Genomic DNA, 14,689 nt, shown 5'->3' with positions numbered 1-14,689 from the left:
AGCTAGTTTTGGCTCTTTGCCATGCTTACTTTAGCACAAAACAAGATGTTTCGAGGTCAGGGTGATCTTGAACAAGTGAAGCCCCACGGGAACTAAGGAGATAAGGTGGTAGAATGGTGTCCCTGCGGAACTCTTACTCCTTGACTTTTAGATCCATGCCAGAAAGTGACAAAAAACCAAGCCCCACCCCCAAACACCCCACCCAGCAACACAATGTCATTTCACCGGCACCTGGCGGGGAGGGAAAAGAACAGGTAATGAGTGGCGCCTGTTGCTCCACTTCCTGAGCTTTCTCGGCTTCCAGCTGTCGCCGCAGACACAGTTGGAGGCCCAGGAAAAGTGTGAGGGGAGAAGGAGTCCACATGCTATGGTTCCCCCTCCTGGACCCCCTTCTGGCTTTCAGCTGTTGGAGGCTGGGAAAGGGCAGGGGAGAAGGAGCCACAGACCTTTCACAGCCGTCAACTGTCTCTTGGAACAGCTGGAGTTGAGAAAAAGTTGTGGGAGGGAATAACATGCACACCATGGGTTCCTCCTCCTGGACTTTCCCCAGACTCCAGCTGGCTCTTGAGGAGGAGCAGAATCAGAGCTGCTCCTAAAGGAGGATCTTTGGAACAGACAAAAGACCCCGCCAAGGCAGTGAGACAGAAATTGGGCGCATTCAATTCAGGGCCAGGCGTCAATAAAGGCATTTAACTACGGGAATAAAGATTCTTAATGATACAAGAAGATCCGAATCTCTGCTTAGAAGAACAACTATTTATTGGGTTGTTCAAATTTGAGTCAGGTCACGATCCTACTACGGTTCCAACAAGGTTCCCCCCCACCTTATTTCTTTTCAGTTCCACCAAGCTTTTGCTTTGGTGGAAATTAAATAAAATAATATATGGTCTTTCAGTTGAGCCACGTTCAGCAATCCTTAAAACAAAGGACTGGGATATCAGTGCATAATCGAAATATAGCTCGTTGGCTGGTTACAAATCTCTAAACTGGTTAGCTAAAATAAAAGTTATTCGGCCGAAAAATACCTTAGGTTTGCAGTTTAACTCAGAGGCAGAGAATAGCTTGTCACCATAGCGGGAAAAAAAAGGGGGTGGAGGCGTAAAGACAAACAAGGAAGAAACAAACAGGAGGGGGGTGAAAAAAAAAAGGAAGCTAAAAAACAAAAAGAAACAGTTAGGCAAAAAAAGAAAAGAAAAAAAAATAAGAAAAAAAAGTGGAAAAAACAAAAAAAAAAGAGGGGGGTAAAAAAAAAAGAAAAAGGGGGGCGTAAAAAACAAAGGGAAAAAAAAAGGGAAGGGGGGAAGAAAAAACAGAAAAAAAAGGAAAAGGGGGAAAAAAAAGAGAGCGAAAGAAAAAAAGACAAGCTAGATATGAACATTGAATCAATATAAGGAAAGTGATTTCCACAAATACCGCTCAATGAAACATGTATTGGTGGGGCTCCAGCTTGTAGAAGATATTATAATAGCCTGTTGACTGTTTTATTTATATGATAAGGAAGATACCATTTCCCCCACCATGTTGCGTGCCTATTTTTTGTTTGTTCAATTTTTTTAATGTTTTACATGTTGTAATTTATTACTGTTTTATTCTGTTTTAGTACTGGAATGGTGGTGGTAAGGTTCCTAGGTTTGATTTTTACTCTATTGTAATTTTGTTTGTTTTTAGTGTTGTAAACCCGGCCCGAGGCTTTGTGATTGGGCAGGCCTAGAATAAATCTATTATTATAGTTATTATTATTGATTGATTAGTATTATTATTATTATATTTATTTTATTATTACCAGTCCTGGCACACATTATTGGGTAGGCAAAAACCCCGGGAAAAGGGAGAAATTCCTACCAGCCTGAAAGCGACCAACAAAGGTCATACTGCATTTAGGTGGAGGGTGGGCTGCCTTCATGGAAAAAGGGAAGATGGGGGGTGTACTGTCCCTTATAACTAACTCCTTCCACCCATCACATGTCCCTCAGCTTTGTCCATTGGACCCTTGCTTTTATATGGAAATTCTCGGTCTCTTCATGGAGGGTATCAAAGCCCCACCCTCCCTCAAGTCTCTGCCAATCGTCCTGGTGTAAAAATGAATGTAATTGGCATTGTTTACCACTTGGTTATACATACTGTGTGCATTGTGAAAGGGATTTTTTTATTTATTTATTTATTTGTGTGGAGGAAAAGTTTTGTAAAAAAAAAATAACAACAACAAACAATGGCAGCTAAATGGATCGTCCTGCTAGGGAATGTTTGATAAAATGATAGGTTCATCCGACATTTCCTACAACCATTTTTTGTCAGAATGGCCAACGGGATCCATTGTTCATTTGTCCATTCTTTATATTAGTGTGTGTGTAGCAAAATTTTTGTTAATATCACCTAGAATCATTATCTCCAAAATGGGATTTCTGCCTGGTAGATTTATTAAACCCTCTGATTTCCTCCACCCTGTTTAGTGTTTTATCTGTTTTCATTTATTCTTACCTCCATTAATCTGCTTTAATTTTTTATGTGTTAACTTCTGTTGTTTTTGGCTTCAGTGTAATCAATTTACTTTGTATGGTTTTTGTACCTGATTTTGCATTCTTTTTAATTTTGTTGTTCATTGTATGGTCAGTTGACTAATCAAACGTTGTTGACTGATAGAAAAAAAACAAAGAAGATTGACTTTTGAAAAAAATTAAAGAAAGATGGATACAAAAATCAGAGATAAGAAATAAATTACATTACGATTACTGCAAATATAAAACAATACAATGTTCTATTGGTTTAAATTAATTTATTCTATGAAAAAAAACTGAAGCAACAGGATTAAATATTCACTGTCTAAGCGATATCCCGTCTGGTGGAAATGTGCTGACATATCCAATGCTGCAGGAACTAGGGTTTGGGCTCACTTCATTCAACAGAATTCCAGAATTGGGGTGGGGAGTTTGACGCCTATTGAAAATTATCTGCCGACCTTTCTACTGCGTTTTTTTCATTAGGTAACTTGCCTGCCCTTTTCTTGGCATAACTCTTTCTTTTATTTGCCCAAACTACTTTCTAATGCCAACAAAAGTTTAGTTACGGGGCAGAAATTGGGACCTAAAGAAAGTGACATGGGAGGGCGAATTCTTACTTGGGAGAAGCAAGACTCTTTTTTCTCCCCCTGGCTAATTTCTAACTACTATTTGGGCACCACTGCCACCAATTCGCCATGTTACATTAGCAACTGATATGACCAAAAGTATTTAATTCACCCAATAGATTTCAATCTCTTTTTTAGGTGGCCATACCTAATTGCTTCTCAGGTTATATAGTTCCATACATGTTTGAAGAGCAGGACGAGACATGGCAAGTGCCAAAATGATGTGAACTTTAAAACCCCACCCCCCTCCCATGTACCCATGGTTAACACAGCACAGCACTTTTAGGAAATGCCTTGGGGGGTGGGAGGAAGCAACCTTTTACTCAAGATCATTTTTACCATTATGAATCAAAAATTGAGAAAGCAGCAATGAAAGTTTACATGTTCTTCATGTAGAAGAATGCCCTTTAGTGGTAAAAGAATTGGTCTATTACCCAATTCCACTGTTTGAGCCATAAGTCCATACTTAGAATAACTGCACGGTGTTCAGAGCTGTATGTGATTGAATATAATGTTGACTCTTTCTGTTTTAGGTGTTCCCTCCATGTGATGTTCATTTATAGAAAAATCCATACGTCCAATTTTTGAAATAGAATAGGCCTTTCAGTCTTGTGATGTTGGATAGCAAAAAGGAAGTACAGGTTGTCTCCTTATCTGGAATCCCAATACCAGCTTCGCTATGTGTATAAGATGTATATGAAACATAGTCATTTGTATTTAGACTTGGGGCCACTCCAAAATCTTGTGACATATAAAATGTCTGTGAAATCAAAACACCTTTGTCCCAAAATTACTGATAAGAGACCTAAACTGTATGTAAACGGGACTACTAGGAAGAGTTATATTGTGAATTCAAAGTTTTAATAGTCATATTAATAAAGTGATACCTCTGTAAGTGTTTTCATCAAATTTGCTGTGTTGTCCCGTGGTTTCATGTAGAGTTGGCAACCAAATACAATACTCCATTCAGGCAAGTTTATTATTCACGAAGTCTGGAACTTATAATGCAGCCCCGGTGAATTAATTACGCACACACACAACCTATATTCATGGGCAGGAAATATGTCCTGTTTATATAATTAAGTACTAGAGGTGTTGATGAAATACAACTGCTTACTGGCTTCTTGGATGCAATCAATGATCATAGCTAAACATCTCTGTCGATGATAATCTCACGTCATGCAGCAGATAAGAGGAAATTAGGGCAATGCATACCACACCAAATTATTTATGTTGGATGTAATGCCCGAATCCATGTTAGTCCAACTAGGTAACTGTGAATCAATGAGAATGTGATAATTTCTATTACATTTCCAAAACTCAAATCATGAGCCCCTTAGCTGCCTTTCTTTTTGTGTTTTGCTACAATGAAATGCGTACCTTCCTAAGTTTTACCCTCCTTTGAATTTTGACATTTTGTGGTTAAAACCTGGAATTTTGATACCCACCATGAATAACGAGACCGCAGTAAATTGGTGATAAGGCATTTTATGGATATATCTTTTAAGCTAAGAACTTGAACTCACCTTAACTTCAAAACTGGCAATTGATTAAAGTGAAAAGCTGGTGGGTACTGAGCCAGGTGTCATCCTGACTTCCTTCGCCTTCCCTTTGACAAACCGACCCTGAGGTAAATCCGATTCAGATTGCATCCTCAGTCAGTCCAGGAAGGTAAACATAAGGTATTTCCCCAAACCCCAGAATTGTAGGTGAGCAAAACCCAGTCTACCCAAGGCGTTCTCACAACCCACATCCTTACGTGTATAAGCTGATCAAGAGCCTAACCTTTCAAAATAATAATAATAAATATTAAATTATAGTTAAATATTTAAACCCCCTCAAAAATCCGGGAAACAGAAATAAAATAGACAAAAAAACCCCCTCCCCCCTTAAGTAGTAATAGTTAAATTTAAAAATCAATATCAAGGATAAAACGCATTAAACAAAACCTGACCGACCGCTCCTCTCTAAGAGGGCCACGGAGAATGAATGGAACAGGGGTCAGGGCCTGAACGGGCGATGGGTTTCGAAGGCCTGCCGGAAGAGATCCGTCTTGACCGCTTTAACTCTAGGCCTATCTGTCGGAACACCTTGGCCAGTAACCTATTAAAAGCCACCCCAAATCCAATTTAAAACTCGATAAGAGCTGATTTGGATGCCAATTGAGGACAGAGCAACAGAGAGGCTCCAGTGCCTCCGCCATTACTCTAACTGGATCAATTGAGTCGGATCTGAGTGGAAAGCTCTCTGTGTTTAAAAGACACTTGCCCTCTCACCCTTGCCCACCTGGCGGGCTCTCCAGGGGGAAAAAAACTGAGATCTGAAAATAGAATTAATGCATCCCTCAGGAGCTCCCTGCTCCCTGTCTCAAGGACAGTGTTGACCACTCAAAAAAGCCCTCCTGGCCCCCTGGATAGAATAACTACAGACCAGTTCACTACTACATTTTTGGGCAGGTGATGAGAGCGGTCACCTCATACAAGCAGTCTTGGATGAAAGGATTTTCTGGATCCATTTCAACGGATTCAGGCGTATGGATGAGACTGCCATGTCGCCTTGTCGATGATTCCGCTGGGCATTGAAGGGAAGTGTACCCTGCTGGGCTCTTGGACATCTCAGGGCCTTGATACATTGACATGGTATCCTTCGGAACGCCTGAGAGAGTTGGGTATTGGAGGCACGCATGCATGGTTCCGATCCTACTCTCGGCAGGTTCCAGATTTGTCGCTTGGGACGCGTTCGCCAGAGGAGCTCAATGGGGTCCTCAAGGCGATCTGTCCCCAAGCTATCAACATTTACATGAAGCCTGGGAAGATATCCAGAACTTGGGCGGGGTGTTACGTACCTGATGACACCAAATATTTTCTAGTCTCGGACTGAAGCAGTGACTAAGGATGCTCTCTCTCTGAATGCCTTCTGTGGTAATGGACTGGATGAGGAAAAACAACCAGGCTAATCCAGGTAAAGAGTACTGTAAGAACCCGGAACCAGATGGGTTGTGTCAGCCATTCTGACACTTCCCTGAGGATCTGTGCGGCTTGGGGTGCTTCTGACTCGTCTCAACTGACAGCTCAGGTGGATGCGACGTCAGAGCCGCTATCACTTCGTCGATCGCCCTTCCTAGACGAGGACCTGGAAACAGGTACTGCACGGTAACCTCCGATTGGCTTCTGTAATGCCTCTATGGGCTCCTTGTGCCAGTTCGAACTTCAAGGTACAAAATATAGCGCCAGATTGATACGGGAACTTAGGAGACAATAACACCGTCTGAAGTCCTGCACTGGCGCCATAGTTTCGGGAAAAGTAAAGTGTGGGATTAACTTAAAGCCTACATGCTTGGCCAGAGTATTGAGGAAACGCCTTTCCCTATGTCGTCCCGCACACTAAGTTCTCGGAAGAAATCTACTACACCAAAAAAATCTAGGCTACATCGTCCCCAGAGGGCCTTTCTACTACTGCTCCTAAATATGGACACTGCCGGAGGAGATCCGTCACTTTCCACTTGCAGCTTTAAGAAGCGCCAAGACGGTCTCTTCCGGCAGGCTTTCCAATAGTTACCCCCCAGTATATAGAGATTTGTCCCTCATTGTCTATTCCCCCACCATTTCTCCTATTTTTGTTTGTCAATGTTTTTAATTTTTTCATCACTGGGAATGGTGGTGGTAGGTTAGGTTTGATTTTTAACTCGTTGTAATTTTGTATTTTTTGTGGTAACCCCCGGATTTTTTGATTGGGGGCTAAAAACTAAATTATTTTATATTATTATTAATATTTATTATATATATATTACCAGTCCTGGCACACAGTATGGGTAGGCAAAAACCGGAAAAGGGGAGAAAATTCCTACCCAGCCCGAAGCGACAACAAGTTCATACTGCAGTGGGTGGGAGGGTGGCTGCTTAGAAAAGAGGAAGATGGGGGGTGTACTGTCCTTATATACTACTCCTTCCCCCATCAAGCCTCGCTGGTCATTGGCCTGCTTATATTGAAAATTCGTTCTTCATGGAGGGTATAAAGCCCCCCCTCCTCAAGTCTCTGCATCGTCCCTGGTGGAAAAAAATGTAATGGCATTGTACCACTGTATACATATGTGATTGTGAGATGGATTTTTTATTATTTTTATTTTTGAGGAGGAACAGTTATGTAAAATAACACAACAAAACATGGCACTAAAGGATTCGCTTAGGAAAGTTGATAAAATTATAGGTATCCTAGGAGACATGGCATATAAATAAAGTAAATACTTTTTAATATGACAATAATGATATATTTTTTTATATAGTAAAGACTTGGTTGAGGAGAAGAGATGTTATTGTTCTTTGATGGTTTGTTTTACTAGTCATCTCTCCATATTTGCGCTTTGATTTGGGATTTATATCGGGTTTCATTATGTTCTCCTAGACGTCTAGGTTCCTCCAGTGAACTTGGTATTTTAACTAAAAAGTTGCACTGAAAGACATTGTAGCTACTCCATGCCTTCTATGGTCAGTCTGTTGGACTTGACCACAGAGTGCACTGAGGACCTAGAGATTCCTAGAGAGTGTCCTCTCAGATAAAAACAGTGTTTTTGTTTTTCGGTTTTTCCATATTCATGGGGTCTTGTCCCTAACCCTAGCGAAAGGAGGAAACTTTTTTAGTTATTGATAGTTAATTATATTACCCTTTGTACAATGTAAACATTTTACCTTTACCTGTTTTAACTCTTATAAGCTGTCTTCCATCCTGGAGGTGGAATATTAACAACATAACACAACAGATGTGCTACAATTGGGAGGGTAGCTAATACCCAGAAGAATCAGGATTCAAAATTGACTAGCAGTAGGCAGGCTGGGCCAAACTTATAAATGAATTGCACAGTATTAAAGTAAATTTAGACACAGGCCAAAAAAAACACAAAACATGATGGATACACCAGATTGACAACGTACAAGTGAAAGAATCTAGGAGTTTGTTGAAAAAGCTAAACAGAAGTCAAGAGTGTAATATGTGGATGAAAACAGCAGCACATTCTAGGCACATCAGATTTTCCAGATTTAGTGCAGTAGGGTCACTCGTTCAGCTTTGGTCGACTCACTTGAAATATTGTGAACTTCTGGGAAATGCAATTCAAGATATTAAAGTGAACCCTTTCTAGAGGAGGACAATAAGAGGTAAAAAGTTGCACAAACCCCTTTTAGAATGGGCAATTGGGACTGGTTTATAGTATGGAGAAGGTAAGATTGAGAGTGATGGAAGCCACTTAAATATGAGGATTCATGAAACATGGAGCAGCTTATTTTCGTGCTCCGAGACTGTTTCTCATTAATAAAGAAAGGGATTCCATCTAAACATAGAAAGATCTTGCTGATGGATGAGCATTGGCAGTGGAGAGAATGCTTCAGTCACCTTTGAACTTTTAAAACAGAAGTTGATAGCTTTCCGAGGCTTTATTTGTGTATCAGCGGCATGCAGTGTTCCAATTCTGTCTTCTAAGTGTGATCGGCCCTTTGTCCAACCTGGATGCAGGTATCTTACAAGTTAATACATGCGATAAAACAGATCTTCAACATACAATGTTAGACTATAATGAAATTAATATGTATTAAAAGGTTTAAAAGGCCCTTACCCCCCAAGCGTTAGTTCGAGGCTCTGAAAAAGATTTCCTGCAGCTGGAGAAGCGCGATGTTAAAATACTCATCTGAACTATATTTCAGTGTGGGATCTACAGCTACTCATACAGGACATAAAAATGTTTGAGAGAAATGACACTTCCAACTGCACCTAGCTCACAGAATTCTCAAATTCCTAAAATTTTTGCTATTCATAGCACCGTTTACGGATCGACAGTCAGCTATCTTGATGTGTTCATTCAACTTTTCCAATCACAAGATTATTCGAATGTGAAATATAAAATTTCATGATATTTCAGAACACGGTGTGCTTGAACCTTTATTCAATTACTGTTCGAGGGAACTGCCCACCATCACAGCACAGACATAGCAAAATGTTGTGTAAAGACGTCCAACTGGGTTAATCAATCTAAGTTAATACAGCCTTGATGTATTCATTTAATAAAACTAACTACTGCTTTGGATTCATATTGAGCAAAAGGTGGTGTATAAATCAAATAATAAAAAAATGCTGCAAATGGTCACTGGTTGGGAACAAAGGACAAGGGAAGTGCTTCTTCCTAAATGCTATTATAAAATAAATAGAAACATAAGACTCCTCAATAAACTAATCCAAAGTAAGGAAGAATGCAAGGATTGGAAGAGAGATTGATGGTTGGTATTGGCAGGATGAAGGTAGGCAGACAGTCTACGTAAACCCCAAACTACCACTTTCCATTTTTAAAACTTTTTAAAATGAAGGAGCAAGAGAGCAAAGAATCAATTCCCACAGGCACTGCTTGGATAATGACTCTCAGATTTTCATCCCACTGAAAGTTAGAGAGTGAATAAAGGAAGCCTGCTACAGATCCTGCTCTTCCTAGGGATGTCTTTTCTTCTCAAAGGAAACAAGCAATTTATCAATTTCTTTTGCTGTGAGAAAGCTTGAAAAGTGGCCCTTTGAACATTTCACGTTTGAGATTTATCGTGCAAATTCACATGTCAATTTTGTGTAGAAAGCCATTTCCATGCCAAAAAAACAAAAACCCTGATCTGCGAGATACTTTTTTACATAGAAATGCTGTTTCTGCAGGGACAATTCTGTTCTGTTCAAAATGCAATAATGCATAGAAAAAGTTCCAACTACAACAATTCTCGTCCGTCCAAGTTCTTCTTTCTGGTACTCAACCCTGAGAATTTCAAATATTTTGAATATTTTTCCCAAGCCTTCTTTCTGTTTAAATTTTGGTTTTTGGTTTTGTTTGCAATTTTTTGAGATATTTTCTTTCTCTTCCACATCGTATCAGTTGGAGCATTCACACAGTTCAGACATTTCAACTTATCACGATTTGGCATGAGATCTGATTTGTTTCCTATGGGATTCGATTTGACAAATAAATTGCAAAGTATAAATAAACATGACATGCACTTCTTTATGAGCCGAGAGCCATCAAAGCTAATTTTGATAGTAGCATGTTTCCGATGTTAGTCAAAAGGGATCAAACTTTGTGAGCAAACAACTGAGCATTTGCACTATAAAATGGGCTCCCCATTACTGGACAACACGTGAGGGGTAAGTCTACCTTCCGCTAAAGAAAGGGTCAAGATGGTGGTTCACATTACTTATCAGAGTCGTATCATGTAGAGCAACAGAGATCTGACGACAGTGCCAGTGAGATGGCCAGTTGGGCAGAAGTGTGAAGCACCTCAGTGAAAGTTATAAAACCTTGGGGTATGGACTGAGACCCGCCTCACCTAGAGGAAGCTTGGTCACAGGATGGCAGCGACATTGAACTCAGCTTTCCCATGACACCCAAACCCAGAACTCCGTGAGAGATAGGGATGTTTACGTAGTTCTTTGGGGATTATTTGTATGTAACCTTGGATGAATATACCTGGCGTTTAACTTTGGACCACTGAAGCAATGCTGGAAGGAAGATCTTTCATGCAAAGTACTTTTGCTAAGTGATTGCTTGCTTAGAATGAACTTTCCTTGAAAAGCTCATCGCATTCTTTTTAGGTACCTTGCTTCAATATGTCTGCAATGTATAAGGATCTAATTTCCTGAAGGAAGGGAGAGAAAGCCTCGCAAGACAGAACAGAAAGGCAAGTTGGGCCCACCGTACCTTCCCACCTAGTTATTGGGTCACAGGGATAAATTCGTGGGTGGTGGCAGTTAGTGATCATCAAGTCCCTCTCATGTCAGGAGCAGTTGGGCTATTACTTAAACTTAGAATGCTTCTCCCTTGTGGAAATAACAGAAATATTCTCCACTGTCTTATGGGATGGTGTCCCAGTCCATCCCGATATGAAAAACTTAGGGGACCATCGGTGCCATTCTACTTGTCTCATGCCCACCCAATTGGAAACAAAAGGGGACAAGGAAGTAGAAGAACCAGACTCAAGTCGATCATTTTGTCCTGTTTTTAACAGTCAACGGGTACAGTAATTCTTTTCTAAACCTTCTGCTTCTGCTGCAATACCCTAGTTTGGATAAGCATGGCTGCATATTCACGGCGAATAATGCAGTTTGATGCCACTTTAACAGCCATAGCTCAATGCTGATGGAATTCTGGATTTGTAGTTTGGTGAAATATTTAGCTTTGTCTGCAGAGAGCTCTGTTGCCACGCAAAGTACAAATCCCAGGAATCCAGAGATGGTATGTAACAGTTTAAAGAATATCACGACGCATTTCAAATAAAGTAGCTAGACTACATTGTATATTGATGGGCTTTATCTCAGTTGTGTGACAATGAAAAAAATTATAAAACTTTCCACAGACTAGGTTAGACCTGGTGTAAACTGAAGCAACCAGTTTAAACAAATCATTCCTTGCTAATTGCAATGATTTGTAAGTTTTCTTCCTAACCACCCTTTTAAAATAATTGAATAATCATAAATAATACTCAAGCATGCAGCCCTCTGGAATCTAATCTCTTTCTGAAAGAATCAAGGCCCTGTTTTCTTTTTGATATTTTCGTTTGTAGAAAAGAAAGAAAATGTACTTTTTAAGGCCTAGAAGTATGTTTGCTCCTTACGCTTAAGAAGAAAGCTTCTCGATCATTTCCAGAATAAGCAGAACTTTTTAACATAAAAGCATATTGCATTTCACCCCCCCCCCCCATTTCTGAGGAAGTAATGAAAATCAATCCCACACATAGGAACAATGAACACAGAGAAAAGGAAAACAGTTGTGCATTTCAGTTTTCTTATATGTTTGCCAGGTCCCTCAGATGTTTTTTTGAATATGCCCATGTTTGAAAGGGTAATCAAACTGCCACATCGTTGGCAATGACACTTTTAAACTAACTGATGTTGTTACTGTTTCTCAAAAGTGCTGTATTAGGGTGTCCTTCCGAGATCCTTTCTTCTGAACGAACAAAAATGGCATTTGTGAGGCAGTACTAAATGCCATCCAGTCACTGAGATACATAAAGCATACATCAAAAATGGAAGAAAATGACCCACTTTTCTTAGATATAGCTCAGAATTATAGCATGGAAGCACAGGTATTGAATAACTAGCCTTTTTCATAAACCATTCTCCAGCCTCTCACCTAACCGGGGAACCATAGTTGAAGCCCATGCCTCAGGCTCTGTGTGGCCTTCCCCTGGAGAGAGGCGCTCCTTGGCCCCTAGCAGGCCACATGCCTTACCCCAAGATCCCTCCCATTCCCCTAAACTGCAGGGAGATTGCATAATAAAAAGTGACTTATCCCTGATGGGATACATTCACATTACATTCAGCTTTGATATTATCATACTCAAATTGTTCGTTACTGCTGGAGACTGCAACGCTGGGTCCCGACAGCTTTAGAAGCTGCTTTTCAAACGGCATGTCCCATCTGGAAAAACGCTGGTAGCGAGGCTGGGCTTCGTGCAGCCGGTTGTAGTCGCTCAGTCAACGACAGCAATTAAAGGTTATATATCGGGAAGATCTGAAACTGTATTCTCTCAGGGAAATTGCTTTTTTTTTTTGGTTAATGCGATAACCCTGGTCTTGTCCCCATGCCCCCACTTGAGTACGAAAACCATTTCGAACAGCCATTGACAAAGTTATGATAAAGAGTTCAACACATGTTGAAATATGTTTATATGCTCAATCCAATGCTGAAGGCCAATGGAGCCATTCCCACTACATGAAAACATCCTCTCTCTGTTTGCCTGCCCTTCTCCAATGTTTACGGACCACGGAGAGAAAAAAGACGCACTGGGAAAAACAGTGGACACTCCCTTTCACTCAACCCCGAGCCCACAAATGGGAAGTACTGGGTGGAGTCAAAGACCTGGCTTGGGGAAAACCTTGTGACTTACTTCTAGAGAGGGCAGAATATGAGGGAAGAAATTAACAAGCGAAAAGGCCATAGTTTAGGAGTGAAAGTAAAATATTTGATCGGACGTACAGTTATACATTTGAAGCTTTTCCCCATCTGAAGCTATCCAGTCCGAATGCCTTTAAAGGTTGTCCTAGAGAGGAGAGCCTTGAAATCGCCCATCAATGTCCACCCATTCATTGAGACAGGATATAGATCAGGAACACCGGTCACCAAGTCACACTTTTCCAATTTACGGTGAAATGTCTCAGAAGGATCCTTTGAGGAAGTGATAAGAGGGAGCAGAAAACAGATTCTTTATCAAGTGACACTTGTTCTGGATGTCATTTTCCATAAAAACAACAAACTGTCTGCTTACTAATTAAAATATCTCTGGCTGCTCTGGTTACAGTCGGGGAAGAACATATCTCACCCCAAATGAAATGGTTTTGAATTCACAGCCAATAATAGAAACTGAGAGTCTGCTGAGCTCTACAAATAATAATTGGGGTACAGTTTCTTGTGGGAAAACGGTTGTATTCCTAGATAGAGATTTGAGTGCCAGAGCACGATAGAGACTCGGAATGTCCTACAGGGATGAAAAAGTGTCCTTTGTTTGATGGAGAAATAAGGCGAAAAGAAATCTCCCTCTGCACTCTTACTCTCTTTCCTTCTCTGTGTAAGAGCTCATGTACACACATATGTAATTAAAAGTAGCTTGTCTCTATTTGTGGCTTATATACACAAGCATAAGCCCAAGTGAAAATTCATTTTGCTTGGCATATGCTGGTGGTTACACACAAAAGCTATGATGTAGTGCACCCTCCCTCTCTATAGACATTTCTACCATTTTCCACACGTATGAGGACAAAAGCAGTAGCGTGAAGCAGCTATTGGGGGGCATGGGATTGCTCTTCAGGTCACAGAGTTGCGTTTCTAAAGCGTTTTTATTCCAATTCATAGGCAGGATATAGTATACAATTCTGATATTGGGAATGGGCTTAGCTACATTGGAAGAAGATGAAAAGTGATAACCTCATTGGACAAGATGTGAGGTTCAAGAATGGGAAAGACGATAGATATTGGAAGCGGACTCAAGTAGGCACAAAGCAATTGGGGGTGTGCTATAGAAAGAAATTGTAGGCATCATTGTCCTTTAAGGCAATAACAATGGTAATAGCTAATCTGCACTTGTCGTGAAACAGAGCAAAAGGAATGGTGTGGTTTATATTTTTTGAATATCCTTTGGATTCCCCACAGCAATTGGTGTCCATTCTGTCTGGGAACATCTCTATACAGATAAAAGCCAGACAGCAGACTAATCTGGTTTTTCATAATAACAAACAACACTGGTGAGCTACTGATTCTCAAAAGCACACATGTTGAAAATGTTTTCAGAAAACAAATGGTGTATCTATTAGAATTAGGAAATATATTAGAATCTATTAGGTAAATTTACTCCCTCATTAATACAGGGTTGCTAAATTCTGGTTGGAATATTGTGGTGCGTCCTACCTGGAGATTGCAGTAACGAGAAGAGGAAAATTTTAAACTCGTCCTCCCATAATGCGACTGATATTTTTGAGATGTGGTATCCACAATGATAGCAGTTTGTCACAATAGGCAATAAAGGACCATCAAAATTTCATTATAGTGCAGAGCTG

This window comes from Sceloporus undulatus, chromosome 1 (assembly GCF_019175285.1).
Source record: "Sceloporus undulatus isolate JIND9_A2432 ecotype Alabama chromosome 1, SceUnd_v1.1, whole genome shotgun sequence".
Classification (NCBI taxonomy): domain Eukaryota; kingdom Metazoa; phylum Chordata; class Lepidosauria; order Squamata; family Phrynosomatidae; genus Sceloporus; species Sceloporus undulatus.
The sequence above is the reverse complement of the archived record's forward strand: the minus strand, read 5'-3'. Positions refer to the sequence as shown.